This window comes from Carya illinoinensis, chromosome 8, assembly GCF_018687715.1.
Source record: "Carya illinoinensis cultivar Pawnee chromosome 8, C.illinoinensisPawnee_v1, whole genome shotgun sequence".
Lineage (NCBI taxonomy): Eukaryota > Viridiplantae > Streptophyta > Magnoliopsida > Fagales > Juglandaceae > Carya > Carya illinoinensis.
In genome coordinates this window covers 19163296-19180689 of record NC_056759.1, presented here as the reverse complement: position 1 = coordinate 19180689, position 17394 = coordinate 19163296, and the positions used below count along the sequence as shown (strand labels likewise).

Here is a 17394-nt window from a genome sequence, read left to right as displayed (position 1 = left end):
TTCTTTTTCCTTTGTAGGAGTAAGTGCTTGTTTAGTTCTCGATTAATGTTTGGGAAAAATCCCTGTTAGGTTTTTACCCTGCAAGGGAATTATTTATTGTGATTTGAAGCCATCAAACATCCTATAGGATGAAAATGGACGTACAAAGGTGCTTATGCATTTTATTTTTCTTCTATGATAAGGCTATTGTTGGTTTGTATGATCTATCAATAGATGATTATTCTTTTTATCCTTACTCATTGCAGCTCTGTGATTTTTGGGTTAATTAGAAAATTGACTGATAAATCAATCTCAAGGGAAAGTGGGGAAGAGATTGAAAATAAAACACAACACTATATCTTCAACTTGATATGGCTATTTTTTCTTATCTGTCCAGAGCTTAAAATCATTTATTGGAGACGAAAAATTCATGGTAAGAACCTTCATAAATACACTATTGGAACAATCTATACTTTTAACTTACAAATGAGTTAATGTTATATGCAGGTTACGCCAATGCAGCCGCTTAGGGAATATAGGCCTAAGATTGCAATTTTGGAGACATTGAAGTTGCTAGTGAAAAACCAAGTGATTCTAGAAATCAATAGAAATTAAAGTTTCAATTCTACTAATATTATAGAAACCAACCAAAATCACACGGTTTGGGCTCTCTCGAAAAAACCTCCGTTCTCTCTCCATAAAACCCTATCTGACCAGATAGACCGACGGGGGTGGGAGCTTCGGCTCCTCCCCCCCCCCCCCTCCTCCCTTTCCCCTTCTTCTCTCTATTACTATTTCTGTGTTAGTTTTTCCTTTTGTTTTGGGCTTTTGTGTGTTTTCAGGTTAATAAAAGAGGGGAGTTCCGGCGGGACCGTTTCTAGCCACTGATCATCAACATGCAACCCACCAGAGCGTTGGCTAGCTGCCAATCTTGAAGACCACCGAATGCGGCGCTAGAAGGGAGGGAGCGTAGCCTGCACGCGCGAGACGAAGTCTCAGATAGACCCAAAGCGTGGCTGTCAGGCGCCACCGGGGAGCCACCTACCCGTTCAAAACCTGGCTTTTCTGGGTCCTAAGACTCTGGGTGATCATCAAACGACTGCCGAACCCCCTCTACGAGTGGTTGCATTGCACACACCACTGGTTTTGTTTTTCTTCTGTCTGTGTTTTTGTTTTTTCTGGTTTTTCGTCCGTCCGTCAGTCAATGTTTTTTCTGGGTTTTGGTTTGTTTTACTTGTTGTAAACTGAGTGGGTGATGGGTTTTTTTGACCGGACACAACCCGGGGCTCATGCTATGGAGAAAGGCAGTCGGTGTTAGGCTATGGAGAAAGCTACTCGTGCATTGCTTGGGCTCCTGATGCCGTCGTCTGGGGTGGGTGTGCCACCAGGGTCCTCGCCGCTGCTCGGTTTCGTTGGTTTTTGGTTGTAGGGTAGTGTAGTTTTTATGTTATTTTGTTAGTAATAGTTTAGGAGTATGCTCTTGGACTAAGTGTCCAAACTAGTGATGTCCCTTAATCCACCTTCTTAGAAGGTTGGAGGGGTTGGTCATTCTGTTTTATACAGAGTGCTTTCTCTCTTCGAAGAGGCTTAGAAGTTAAGACAATGTCCACTACTTTGTGTGCGGGGGTACTCCAGAGCAGATGCATAGGTTGACTTATAGTCAGGATTTTCCTGTATTGATAAGTCACATTTGTAACTTCGTTTGATGAATGAATTCATATTTTCAGAAAAAAAAAAATTGTAATAATGTTATATATAGTACTCAAAATCACTTCCATGTGATTTGATTTATAATTTTTTTTTCCTATTACATCAATAATTACCCATTAATTATATTTATTATTAATTTGTGTATTACAATTTTTTATTATGGTATTTCGATTATTGTCATTTTTTTAAATGTAATGTCAATTCAGAAGAAATCATTACGTACTATCTAAATTTGGTGGCATTTAAAAAAGTGTCGATAACATAAATATATGCTCACAATCATTATTATTGATGCTTTGAAAATGCTAGAAAGTCATTAGATTCGGTGCTAATTCTAATAAGATCCCCCCAGCCGAGCCAGACCAAAAAAAAAAAAAAAAAAAAAAAAAACATTAGAAATAAATGAGTTGAAAATGAAAAGAAGGGAGTACTTTTTAAATATGACCTAATCGACCCAAACGAATCCCAATATGTATAATGAAATCAAATTGATTCCGACTTCAAGCATCAAATCTCCTATCTTAGTTAAGAGGAGTCATGGAAAGAATATGCTCAAAATCACAATCAATTCCTTTTTCAAATCATGCTACAACCGCACGAGCTCTTCCTGCATGCCATAAATGACCTACGAATAGGAAGAATCCTAAAACAAGATGAGAGGTAGCTAACCAATTTCTCAGAAAGACATAATTGACTGCATTGATCTCGGTAGCTACGCTACCCACAAAATTTAAAGAACCTAAAGCAGCATGAGTCATATATTCTACGGAATGCCATTTGCGCTTACAAAATGCTGGAATAAAATATTTAGTAGCATTTATATAATGTGCTGAAAATTTACTAGTAGTGGCGTTTAGATAAATGTCATTAATTGATTGAGCTGGGATATTGCATATTTTAGCTATTTAAAACCAATGTATTTTAAATTCATCATGACATTATTATTGGTTTTAAATGGAAAAATGATTAATAAGGATAAATCAAAGTTGTGATTTTAATTGATTAAAAGCATGAATTTCTGCTTGAATTCTACCAACTATTGATTACTATGCATTCTAGTCCATAATTTTTCTTGCTTTCCATTATCATTTGCGTTTGTACCATTGTTTTTGTTGTTCTTCATGTTCATAAAGTTTCTTGAGCTATCTTTCCATCTTTTGGGTTCAATCCATGAACCTCAAAAGATAGAAGCACTTCTTGCCATCCGTGAATGGAAGTTGCTCAAACTAATTTTTTTAGTGTTATTTTGTTGTTGAGTATTTTCTTTTCTTTTTTTTAATCTCCATCTCCATTTTTCGTGCATACCATGGTTCATTATGTTCATGCCTTGTTCATACTTTGTCTTGAGCTTTCCCACCATTCAAATACTCCCAACTCCATCTAACCTCATACACGACCACACCAATCACCCCACATCATGCTCACTTAAAACCATGACCCACCATTGCCCTCCAACAAGCCACCAAACTTCCAAATCCTAGCCCCCACTTGCCGTCCAACCCATCCCTCATTTCCCTCAAAACTCACGGATCCCCTTTTCACACTCAAATAAATCCACCAACTCATTTCCAACCCACCTAAATTATACATTAATTGGAAGGCTGCTTGTTTGGCTTAACTTATATCGGTTGGTGCAGCTAAATTAAGGTGAGGAACACGTGATGGATTGGAAGAAGAAGGCTGCTGCTGTCCACCAACTGCTATCCACCGACATGAAGGAAGAAGTCATCAAAGGCTGCTGCTGTCCACCGAAATTATATGAAGAAGAAGGCTGCTGCTCTCCACCAAATTTAACATTGAAAAAGTCATAAAAGGCTGCTTCCTTTCCATTGAATTGGACAAGAGCCGAATGAAGGAAGATAGAAAGAGAACATGTGATGGATTGGAAGAGAAGTCGGCTGTTGTTGAAGTGTTAAGACATGCTTGAGTTTTCAACCAAGTGTGAATTGAAGATGGATTTCAGCTGAAATGAAATTGATTGGAGGAAGGGCAGCACCAACTTGAGGCAGCCATCTAAAGATATATATATATATATATGTGTGTGAGAGTGGCTGGACGGTAGAATTGAATAAAATGAGAGAGGAGAAATGCAAGAGGTGGCCGAAATTAAGTGTGAATGCAAGATTGAAGTGTGAAACCAATTGAGTGTGAATGCAAGAGGTGGCCGAAATAAGGTGTGAATGCAAGATTTAAGTGTGAAACCAATTGAATGTGAGATGCAACTAGCCAAGATGTTCGGCTATAAAAGGATGCAGTCCGAACTCAACAAAGAGAACAAAAACTTAGACAACTACAACTTACAACACACAACTACAACTTACATTTTACAATTTTCTGCTTTTATTATTTCTTTGTTATGTTCTTGAAAGAGTTGGCTCTTTCTTGCGTTCGGATTTTTGTTTTTCCTTTTGGCTTCAAAGCTTTGTTGTTTTAGCATTTTTATTAAGTGTATTAAGATTTGTTCTAGAATTTTATTTCATTAAGAGTAATACCTTAATATTAAGTGTGCTAGTTTGTTTCATTACTATTTTGTTTCATGCAACAAAAAGAAATTGTTTTAGAAGTTTTAATCAAATTGCTAGTTTGTTTCATAAAACAAAAAGAATTGTTTTAGAAGTTCTCATTAATTGTGTTACCTTAATTTCTTGCAAGAAATGTTTGGTTTTAAGCTTTTGTTTTTGTTTTTGATTTTTCTGAACATCATACGTGGGGAGTAGAGGAATTGTTCTAGAGTTTTTATTAAAGATTTAGAGATTAATTTTCAAGAGTGATACGTGAGAAGTTGTTTCCTTGTTGTTTTGAATTTCAATTGAATAGTGAAAGGAAGTTTTCGTCTAGACTTTTCATTCTCTATTTTTATTTAACTTCAGTTTAAAGTTTATAGAATACTTTTGAGATATTTTTACTTAGAAGTTTGGTTAATTTATTTTTTGTTTACTTATTTCGTGTTATTTATTTTTCTCACTTCCTTAAGTTTTCATTTAATAGTGATTACAATTGTTATGTGTTATTTTGAGAATTTGTGATTTAATTACAAAGATGAATTCTAGAATCTTGGTTTTGGGCATTTTCAATTTTCAGTTCATGTTTTGACAATCACTTTCTAATTTAGTTTAATTATTAATTTAGTTTTATTAATTTCTGAGTTTAATTTATTAATCCTTCACATTTCAATCCAACAATCAAAATCTAAAAACATGAATCTAGTCCATGACTAGTACCATTTTCCATCCATTGCACATACCATCATTTTATTTTCTCTTTGTGAAATTTTTCACATTTTTTTCAACGAGTTTAATTTTAAGCAACTTTTCCTGAGGAGACGATCTAGGAATTTATTCCTAATTATTACACGACATCCTCCTGCACTTGGGATAGCATTAGTGCTACTCATTTTTGAATGAGTCATTAACATATAAAATGTGCTGACAATGTGCTAGTAGCAGCGTTTAGATAAATGTCGTTAATGTATACAATGCGTCGGTAACGTAATAGTGGCAGCATTTAGATAAATGCCATTAATTTATACAATTCACCGGTAATGTACTAGTGCCACGTTTAAATAAATGTCATTTATTTATACAATACGAAGACTTCATAGTAGTGGTGGAGTTATAAACGCCTTTGTAAAAAAAATGCTAGTAATGAGTTTTCAAAGTTTCGGCATTAGGGCAAACGTGTTAGCCTAAGGAAAGTGGCCATGGGCCATGCCTCGACACTACTGTTGACATGTCAAGACAACCCCTTGACACTGTCATTGACGTGCCATGACAAGCCCTTAACACTATCACTGATATGCCATGACAGCCTATTGACAACACTGCCCTTGACATGCCAAAATAGCCCTTTGACATTCACTGACAAGCCAGGACAGCCCATTGGCACTGCCGTTGACATGCCAAGACAACCCCATAGGGCCATGACCCTGACACTCAACAACACGCAGTAGGCATGCCATGACATGCCCTTGATAGCCCAAGACGAGGCTAGTGACATGTCCCAGCACGCCAGGGCCGTGTCATGACATGCCCCAATGCGCACAACAACAACCCAGTTAGTGCTAGCCGGGCGCATGGCCCATGCCAGCACCCAACAGCCCCAATGCCCAGGCCCTTTCCTAGCCCAAGACAAGCCAGTGCATAGCACCTACCTGTGCTCATAAGCACCAATGCCCAAGCCTATGTCTGGGCCATGACACACTAGTAGGCGTGCCACAACAAGCCAACACCCAGGCCACCTACCTGGGCCATGTCAGCCACGCACAACGCAATGCCCATGCACACCCGAGCACCAGTGCATGCCATGGGCCCCACACCACTTTCATTTATTTATTTAATTATTTTAGTTATTTTAATTATCAAGGGACCTATTAGGGTTTCCAACTATGTAACCACTATAAATATGATCCTTAGCATTTCATTTTGCATCTTTTGGCAAATTTCCTACAGGACGGATTGTTTTTTATTGAGATCTCTTTCGATGCTTGGCACATGGGCTACTTGGGTGAAATTCGTGAATCCTAAGCAGATGATCAACACCTTGCAATTCATGAATAGGTGTTGATTCATTTATCAATCATATGAAGTATTTTTCCATTCAATCTAGATTCTTCCATTTTTGATTATTTGTTTTCTTACTTGTTCATCTATTTTCTATTGCTCATATCAATTCTCATATTCCAAACACATATCACACCCACCATAGTCCAATATTCATATTATCCATATTCATCAAACACTTAATTCATATTTCCATCATTCCCTTTGCCTTATATATTCTATACACAAATATTGCACTTTCCTACGTACCAAATACTATTTTAGCCACTTGTTCAATTGGGACACCGGACACCAGCATAGAGAGAGAAAGTCTTCCTTCTCTCTAGAAAGCTTTTCAGAAAACCTTCCCAGAGGGAGGTGGGAGCCTCGGCTCCTCCCTCCCTCCCCTCTTTAGCTTTCATGCCTTTTCCATTTTCTTTTTTGTCGATTTTTTTAGTTTTCTTGTTTTGGTTTAGTTCCAGTCAGTGCTTGAGGATTATGGTGGCTTAAGGGTGACAGGTTCTTGCTCTCTAGCTATGGCACCGCCTTAAGGAGAGGAACATCCGTAGCCAAAGAAGACAAAGGTATGGTGGTCCCGGCGTGTGAGAGGCTGGCTATCCTGTTTTGAAGGCGCAAGGTTGACGACGATAAGGCGAGGCGGGGCTGCTAGTCGATGAGAGGTGTGCTACTCTGTTTTGAAAGAACAGAGAGTTGGTGGTACGAGTAGCGACTCTGGGTCACGTCGGAAAGGCTTCGTGGTGCTCTCCGTGCTCCGTGGTGGCCGGCATAGCAACTCATGTACTGCACAACAATAGAAAAGAAAGGAGGAGGGCTCCGTTGTGCTCCTTCAGCTTTGCTTTAATGTATAAGGTTGTGTTTGGAGCCGTGAGCTAGGAGGAGAACTCTGTAGTTGGTGGTCTCTGCACTTGCTTGGAGGGAGAACACAGCACGGAGAGGGAGCAGCTGGAATAAGCGATGAAACCCTAAGTGCTCTCCCGAGGGGCTGGGCTTTTGTTGGGCTGGGCTGGGCTTCAGCCCATGTATTTTTAGTTTGCTCAGTGTATCACTTGTTTTTTAAGGTTTTTCTTGTAATTTCGGTTTTTTAGTTTGTTTTAAGTAGTAGTAGGAAATAGTCTCTAGGACCGAGGGTCTGTAGAGTTTTGTACTCCACTCCATGGGAGGGGGAGTTGTGTGAACTGTCTTAGACGGTAGTCTAAGACAGAGTTAAGTCTCTCAGATGATTAGTCTGGAGGCCTGTCTCTCAAACTGTTAGTCTGAAGGCATTGGACAAGACCCTGTCAGCTGCAAAGAAATTTGCGGGCTGGAGAGCGAGGAAAAGTTAGTTTTTGATTTGTATTTTACAGGTTAAAAGTTGTAATTGTCCACTTTATTAATTAATGGAACAGTGCTTCACCTCTCAAAAAAAAAAAAAAACTATTTTAGCCTCCACATATTCAAATCCCATTAAACACTTATTCCATAAATCCATAAAATCCTAGATCTATTCCTCCAAAAAGCTTAGCTGAAACCCTAGTTTCCATAAGGATTTCCTACATTTTAGGAAGCCCTAACCTAGCCTTCATACTCCCATTCCTAGTTTTTAGGAGTCCTTCTAAAAACTCTCAAACCCTAAAATCACCATCCTTTCTTGTCTTAGTCGAATTCCCTTAAACCCTGAATCATCTCCTTCCTTTTAGGATTCGATCTTACAGCTCATAAGCCCTAGCCTTACTTCATAAAACACTAATTCATCCTATGTGGTGCCAACATCAAGAGAGATCCACATCTGTACCATATTGCACCATTACTCAAGAGCATCAAATAGATTACCCCAACCCACATTCACTGTCAATTCCATCACTAAACACCATGCCTCCGTCACCCTAAGAACCCTTCATTGCTATACTCAAGCAAAGCCAAACAAGAGAACAAGGCACATTCGGTCATCTTAAGGAGAAGCGGAGCTAGACGGTCATAGTGTTTAGGGACTTGACCAAAGTCCCTAACAAAATGCCAGAATGCATAAATAGCGACCACCCACTACCGGCGTTTGGTTTTTCTGGTAAATATATGCCGTTAATTGATTAGTGGTGTTTATTTTAACTATTGCTAGTGCTTATCAAACACTCACCAATCATAGTTTTTTTGTAGTTTGGTGTTTATGAATAGCATATTTTATTGGATGTTTTAAACTTAGGATAGGAAGATCTTTGTTGCAAAAATTTGGTTTGATAATGAGTTTTGAAATTTGGAAGAATTGCAACAAAAATCAAGGGGAAAAGCCTATGTGCATTTTAGCCCCTAACATCGATGGGGCATAGCTATCTGGTCACCAAAGCATGCAGGTACTAATGCCGATGGAGCCGCACTTCAGTTCTCTTGGGGTCCACAATCAGTGTGGCACATACAAAGCACTCATAACTGGTGCAAATACCTATGTTGTGATATGGTAATTGGCAGGGACACGTGGCTCTAGGGGACTCATGTGGCACCTATAAAGTTAAGTTTAATTAGTTAAAGAACAAGATTCTAAGTTCATGTTATCAGCTAAGTTGTACTATGGTCAAGGATGATACGCGCTACCTGGTATTGTAATCAAGGTTTATGCACTGCCGAGTACTATGATGAAGGAGTATAATCTATTGTATATCATCATGTTAAGTTCAAGTTCATGTCAAGTTAAGTCTTAGTTCAAGTTCAAGTTCATGTCAAGTTAAGTCTCAGTTCAAGTTCAAGTTCATGTCAAGTCATGTCTTAGATCAAGTTCATGTCATGTCAAGTCAAGTCTCAGATTAAGTTTATGTCATGTCATGTCAAGTCAAGATTAGTTCATGTTTTAGTTTAAGTTATGTTAGTTATGCTATATTGTATGTCAAGTTATGTTATGCTTATTTATGACTTTAATTATACATTCATGCTTTTACTAGCATACATACATCATTAACTTATGTAGAAGTTTTCTGTTAACTTGCTGAGAATTATAATCAAATCTCACTGTGGTAGTCTCAACTATCATTCCCCACCAAATGGTAGATCTTGTTACATGATCTAAAGGAGAACTAGGAAACGGCCAATTGGGCAGGGTTGACTAAGCGATGGTGTGACGTCAATGATACTATAATAGTTAACTCAGTTTACTGCTTATACTTATGGAGTTGAATCTCCAGCACTCTTTTGATCACAACCATTTTGGATTAGTGTTGTGATCATGGTTGTTTAGTATGTCTTTATGTATGAGGTACGTTTTAAGTATTTGAGATATTTTTAGTTTGGTGTATAGTATTGCTAATAATAAATAAAATTATCCCTTGCGAATATTGCATAATGCTAGATGCATGTTAAGAACATTGCATCTTATATGTCATGAACGGGGGGCAGGTAACTTGTGTTGCATGTCTTGACGCTTCAAATGTCCATCTGATCTCAAGTGAAATTCGGGGGCATAACACACTCCATTCTTAATTGTTCCACATTTAAAACAAAAAGATGGCAATCTCTCATACAGGAAAGAGATCCATGTCTTGGTACCACCCATGCTAATATTAATCCCACGCATTAGAGGATTTATAATGTTGATGGCAACCTTCACTCTTATATAGGGATCCCAACCAATGCCTTCTCTATCTACATCCACCTCCATCACATCCCCTATTAAACCATCAATCTGCATCCCAACATCTCTAGTCATACCACCAAGTAGGATATTTTGGAGTTGGATCCACAGACATTCCTTAGTGAACTCGATGTAGCTGCACTTCCATAAAAAGTATTGAGATGCAACAATTGCCTATCAAATGACCATGGCTTGCCTCTTTGAACCTTTCGAAGGTCCTATTTGCTTTGAAACTCAATCAGGAACATATTCTCACCAATCTCTTTGAAAACCACAACACCTTTTGGCTTCCACACCTTCACCATCATAGACTTGAAGGCTTCCCTATTGATTGATCTCTCAGACACAACCAATCCAACCAAACTCAGCTGACCCCTCCTCTGCACCACAACATCACCATTGATATCAATCAAGATCTCCTTTTGTTTTGCCCCAGTCAATCAAAATTTACTTCACTTCTCCACTATTTCATAAGCTATTTCACTACAGTACCTTATGAGAACCAGAAAGTTGCACCTCTTCTCCTAGGTCAAAGGACTAGAGACAAACTTGCCTATAGCAAGAGACAAACTCCTCAGCCAGAGCTAGGAAACAGTAATGAGAGACTTTCTCTTATTGCGAAAGTTCCTCATGTTTCAAGTTTTATTCACCTAGAGATGTTTCAAAACTTAATCAAATCAAGTATTTTCATTCTTATCCCAATCACAAGAATTTTCTAAATGCAAAATATTCAAGTTTAGGTAAAATAATCAAAATTTCCATAAGTTAAGCATAAACTAATCAAAATCGATACATGTTATATGATCAACATAAGATAAAATTGTAGCCAGTTATGGCAAGCATCCAACTTCAAAATTAAACCTTCAAAATTCATTCTAAGACATTTATGAGTAATATAAAATCATATCAAGTCATTCCATGGCTAAAAATTTGACCCAAAGTAATTTATTTCTTCAAAACATCAAATCCGATCTGGTTTGACATTAGCATGCTAAACCTTAATTAAAATATTTCAAAATATCATTCCTATGCCTAAAATTAAAGCCTAACATGTTATTCTAACACTTAAAAAAAGATAGGCCAAGATTACTTACATAAATCATGGCCCTTAAAGCTCCCAAAACAACTTCACTTAAGAACTCTCAAGAACCTCATTCAGCTTCACTCTATTGCTCACTAAAGCGGAAAAATGCTCTCAAGACTCAAGAGAAGGTTTGGAGGAGAGGTGTGGTGTAACAGCCCGCTAGAAATTAAATGGTGAAATTTTTATAGACTTTAAGAATCTCATGGAAACTCCATAAGTTTTCACAAATCGACTAATCACAAATGTTTTAGTCTGTCAATATAGTCAGTGTTATCACTCACTATGGTGCCAGAAATGTGATTTTATTTGTTTGAGCTAGTTAAAAATATCAAAATATGTTATAGTTTACGCCACTAGATTCAGTTGAATATTTAGGATTTTATAGCACAATAACCCATTTTCATAATTTCGGACAAAACCGCTGTTTGAAACTATGAATTTATTTTTATGGGCACTTCAGGGTTGAGTTTTGGTAAACGATCTTCACTGTAGGTTAATATGAATATTTAGAATTTTTTGTACTAAGTTTACTATGCATTTTTTGAGTAAATAGTAACCTCGATAAGCGTACTAAGTGCATTGTTTTCAAAATCATAGTGTGGAATGTCCAAATTAGGTTAGAGAAGTTTTATTTGGACACTTGGCAAGATCTTATGTGATACCCCATTTTTACGTATATTTTCACTGAAGGAGTATTTTAATTTAATTAAAATATTAGTTCTTTTATTTTAAATTATTGTTTTGAATTTAAATTGCTGTGTAATTTATTTTAGTTTGTTTTTAGATTTAAAATTTAGTTGTTAGTTTTTACTAGTTATTTATTATATTTTAGCTTGATGTGGTGTTTAAATTATTTTATTCGTTTTATAGCTTTTAAAGTTGTTCTCATCGGATTAGTTTCTGGACTCCATAGTTGAGGATTAGACCTCATTTCTTTTCCACATCTTTTCTTTTTCCCTTTTTCTTTTTCTCTCTTCTTTTTCTTTCTTTCTTTCTCTCTCCTGGTTTTCTCCCGTGCACGCGCGACACTCTCTCTCCTCACTATCGCCGTTTGCCTTCTACCGCCCAGCACCGCCGCCTGCCACTGCCGTGACCTACACCACCCACCCAGAAATCTTCCCCTCCGGCCGGCACACCTCCCCACCAAGTTTCACCTCCATCCGAGCCACCGTTAGCCGCCACGAGCTCCTCCAAGCCACACAGTGTTTGGGCCATTTCGCCGCCGTCGTTCCACCTCCGGCCATCACCTCTTCACCACATCATCACCTACCTCTTACTGTCATAAACCACCTATTTCCAGCTCCGATCCTTTGCCGGAGCAACCCCCATGAGCTCATCTTCGTTTTTGCCGTTTTTCGCTTCACCGCCATTTCCTTCGCCACCCACGGCCCATTCTCAGTCCACTAGTTTCATAAACACCTCTAGGTCATTCCCTATCAATCTCAAGTCTTGGTTTGTCCCCATTCAAAAGTGGGTATTTTATAACCCACGGCTACAGTGCTTTTACACTGTTACGTTGCTTTTTCTTCGCCGTTTGCAGCTTCTTGATCCTTCAAAAATTATTGTATAGGGCTGTAAGTATTTTTCAAACTCTATTTTAGATTTAAATATATTATTGCTTTTACAATAAATTCATTGACTGGTTGGTTATTCCGGACTGAGTCCGACAAGTCGGGGGTCGGATGGATTAAGGACAGAGTTGTTTGGTTATTGTTGATGTTGTGATTTGTTGGATAAATTGTGTCTTGAGGTGTGCATTGCATGGTGCATTCATGTGCATGTATTAAATTGAGAAAACTAGTTTTTATCAGTGTAAATGAATCTTCGGGTACATGTGTATCATGACCCCAAGCCGAGATGAGACATTAACTTGGTGGAGCTCCTCTGGTCACTCAAGAGCATAATAGACTGAGTGACATCCCCTGGGTTGTCGCTGGGTGACAACGGGAGCGGATGGGATGGTAACGCTCTTGTATCGACTTCGTGGCCCCTCTGCTGGCGGGGGCTAGAGGATGCTTGGCTACGTACGCGCGGGGTGCGGAACTGGGCATCACTCGTTAGGAAGTCACATGCATGGTCGTTACCCGTGTTGTGACGAAGGAGTCAGGGTGTGCGGATGACCCCTAGGGGAGGTCATGGTGCATTCGGTTTAATTGGATATTGAATTGAATTTGGATTTGTGCCAAATGTGACTTTTGGCATGAGTTGGAAAGGAAATTGTTTTTGGGGCCAAATGAGACTTTTGGCGTGCGTGCAAAAATGTGAATTTGCGGGATATGTGCATTTGGCATTCTTTCATGCAGATTGTTGAGTTTAATATATTTTTATCTTGTGGCGTTTGGATTATTACTTACCTGTGGCACCATTTTGGTACCGTAGATTTTGATGCAGATGTTGAGGAGGAGGAGGCTGAGCCCAAGGAGGCGTCTCCACCAAAGTTTTGATTTAGAGTTGTTTATGTCAAAAATTATCTTTGCTAGTTTTTATGTCTTGTAATTTGGTTTTAAAACTATATTTGAGACTTGTAATATTTTATTATGTGTCGTTTAAATGAGTTTTTATTTAAACGAAAATTCTGGTACTTAGTTATAAGACTTTTATTATCCACTGCGTGATTTTATTGTACACTTGTTGTATGTAGACACACACTTGGCACTTGGCGATAAGATATTGACCTGTGTTGTCATCATCCCGACGCTTCGATTTTCACGTGTTCATACGTGGGAGTTGGAGACATCACATCTTAGCCACACATAGTGAATAGTATTAGACACTTGGCACAAAGAGGAGCCATTAGATGAATTTATGAAGGAAATCAAGGTGTGAGATCATGTAACCTAAGCAAAACGTTTTTCATCTGATCAACCATTTTGAGCCAGATCAAAGAGGGTTTCAACCCTAGTGAAAGCCTAAATGGTTGGAATCCAATTGAAACCCAAAAACTTGGTTGAAACCGAAACCCTAAACGGTTTCTCCAAACCCTAAAGTTGGCCTTCAAACCCTCTTTGATCTAATTTCTAGCATTGTGTTTAATCACTTGATTAAATCACTTCCACATGCTATTAATTTCTCAAATTCTTGTTATGACATCATTATCCAACCTTTTAAACCTTGAAAATTTGTTTGGGCCAAGAAAAATTAGATTTGGACTTGATAGCATCTCAAACCCTAACCAAACCCTCTTTAAACCCCAAATTGAAGCCCACTTGGTTGAGGCACACCAAGGCCCACAAATTTGGCCACCTGATGAGTGTGCGAAAGTGCACTCTATATACTCTATTATTGGACTAAAATGCTAAAATGTGAATAGAAATTATAAGAATTAATGTGTATTCTTAAATTGAATTTCTATTTACGTTGGGATACTCCTAAGTAGTTTTTTTATGTCTAATCTCAGAGTTTATAAAAGAGCAAGTAAAGCCCAGTCAAATTCAAAGGAGGACATTCATGGGGTTTGAGAGCAATTTGGAAGAAAAGAAAAAGAAAAAAAAATCACAAAATGAAACCACAAGAAGTCCAAGTTCGAAATTCGCTAGGAGACAGTCTGGATATACTTTAGTGTTTTGACTGTATCTCTTTACTCATATATCCAATTGATGTGATTCTTGATGAATTGGAAAGCTATCTTAAAGGGCTATAACTTTATCTCTAATAAGGATTTCCAAATTCGAACTCCTGAAGGCTATACATGGCTGCCAAGATAAGTCCTAAAATTTAGGCGATTTTTTTATGCGAAAATCAAGAGGACATTAGGGTTTCTTTCTTACCCTATATAAGCATATCATTAGCACGAAATGGAGGAGAGGAAGAGGCACAAGAGGTAGATCTGAAGAGAGGAGAAAATCACTTCCATGGCCACCGTTCGCTTCAGTTTTGTGCAAGGGATTCCCGACGTACCTTCTGATTGGGAATTGCGGGAATTGAGTTCCTAATTGAGTTATCCAATGAATTAAGAATAATTAAAATACCAGATTTGTGCAAGGGATTCCCGACGCTCTACTGTTTGTTAAATTTGAGTACTTTTTCTGTTAATCACTTTGTTTCACTTGAATTTACATTTAAAATTAATCTTTTTTCTCTATTACTTATTTAATCTTTTTTCTTTAGTTTCTTTGTTCCTCTTGCTATTCTTTTAATTTGTCTCCCTGTGGAATCGACACCCCAAAGCTGTGCTACAACTACCGCGTTATTCTTTGGGCGTAATCAAATTTTGGCGCCGTTGCCAGGGAGACGGTAGAAGAATTGTGAGATAGTTTTTCTTTTCAACAGTTTATAAAGGGGGTAACTTCGTTCCCTATTTTAGCTTGCTGCATCTTTTTTTTATTTTCTTTTTCTTTTTGTAGTTTTTTTTTTTTTTTTAGTGTTGGGTTTTTCTCTACCTTGCATGTATAGGTATAGAGACGCCTTGGGTCGATTTGCTTGTAGACCTGTGTTAGAGTCAGAGTTTAATTTTTCTGATCATTTGTTTGATAATTCTTCTAATTTTGAGAAAATGAGTGAACATGAAGATCAACCCACTAGGACCCTTCAGGATTACCTCCACCTTACACGCACAGCCACACCATCATGCATCATGTTTCCAGCTAATATTCGCCAATTGGATTTTAAAACAGGGATGATACAGTTATTCCCTACTTTTCATGGCTTGGAAAATGAAAATCCATATGTGCACATTAGGGAGTTTGAGGAAGTAGTTGCGACTTTTCATAGTCAAAATGCAACTGATGACATTGTGAGACTTAAGTTCTTTCCTTTCTCTTTGAAGGATAGAGCTAAGAGTTGGCTATACTCTTTGAGACCACGATCTATTGGGTCATGGAATGAGATGACTCAGGTCTTTTTTAATAAATACTTTCCCCAACATAAGACCAATGCTTTAAAAAGACAAATCTCCACCTTTGTACAAAAGGACAGTGAGACTTTGTATCAGTCTTGGGAGAGATTTAAGGAGCTATTGAGTATGTGTCCTCACCATGGGTATGAGAATTGGCACTTAGTGAGCTATTTTTTTGAGGGACTTACACCTAGAGAGCGTCAATTTGTGGAGATGATGTGTAATGGTGAGTTCTTACAAAAAGATCCTGATGAAGCCATAGAATACCTCAATGAGCTTGAGCTTGCTGAAAAAGCTCACATTTGGACTGGACCTAGTGCTACTGAGAGCACAAATAGGTCACGACCTGCAGGAAACCTAAATGGTGGTGGAATTTACCATCTCAGGGAAGAAGATAACCTAAAGGCGAAGGTTAAGATGCTCACTAGGGAGCTAGAAGTGTTGAAGAATAAAGACTTAAAGCCAACACACGTGGCTAATCATGTAGAGTCTTTTGGACCATGTTTTGTGTGTGGCGGGGTAGATCACCTTGCCCAAGAGTGTCCCACATTTGCTGAGATGAGAGGGATGTATGAGGAACAATGTAATGCCTTAGTTATGTACAAGAAGCCTTTTACACATTTCTCTAATACCTACAATCCTGAGTGGCGTAATCAGCCCAATTTTAGTTGGAAATCTGAAAACCAGCCGCCTGCACAACCCCCTAGATCATATCCTGCACCATATCATGCACCTTCATCTTCTAGGAGTCCTTTAGAAGACACTTTGCATGCTTTTATTGAGGCACAGAGTAAAACTAATCAAAAGTTTGAATCTTTGATTATGCAGGTTGTTGAAGAAAACAAAGAGATAAAGAGTCATATATCCAAGATAATGAGCTTCTTGAGTGTGAATGAGCGTGGCAAGTTTCTTTCTCAAGCTCAATCTGCACCCTAAGGTCAGCATATGGCACAAAAAAATTTAAAAGAAGTTCATGCCATTATGACAAGAAGTGATAAGTCCTTACACATCCCAACAACTGATAAGCAAGAGGATGTTGAAGAGCAACAAAGCAATGATAGCACCGAGTTCCCCAAGGATGCCGAGGTAATCAAGAGTTCAGTTAAGGTACCATTTCCTCAAGCTTTAAAATCTGGTATGCGAACTTTGGATCCTAGTAATGAAATCATGGAGAACCTCAGGCAGGTAAAGATTAACCTTCCTCTTTTGCATGTTATTAAACAAGTTCCCACTTATGCAAAAGTTCTTAAAGATTTGTGTACAGTTAAGAGAAAGCACCATGTTAAGAATACAGCATTTCTGACAGAGCAAGTTAGTGCTCTAATGGAGCAGCGAATTCCTCCTAAGTACAAGGATCCTAGTTGTCCAACCATTGCATGTAATATTGGGAATCATGAGTTTGGGCAAGCCTTGCTAGATCTAGGAACTAGTGTTAATTTGATGCCTTATTCCATTTATTTGCAGCTTGGTTTGGGTGAAATTAAGCCTAGTTCTGTCGTGTTTCAGTTGGCTGATCGTTTAGTTAAGAAACCGAGAGGGATAGTTGAGGATGTTTTGATCCAAATTGACAAGTTTTATTATCCTGTTGATTTCTTAATTTTGGACACTCAATCAGTTGTTGAGTCTAACTCTAAAG

At 38.2% G+C, this 17394-nt stretch overlaps 1 non-coding gene across 1 annotated transcript; it reads right to left on the bottom strand.

Annotated features, from left to right (window-relative positions):
* Positions 1–15796: 15796 nt before the first annotated feature.
* LOC122274843 lies at positions 15797–15904 on the bottom strand. Its single transcript, XR_006228385.1, has one exon. It is a non-coding gene; the product is annotated as a small nucleolar RNA R71 (small nucleolar RNA).
* Positions 15905–17394: the final 1490 nt, after the last annotated feature.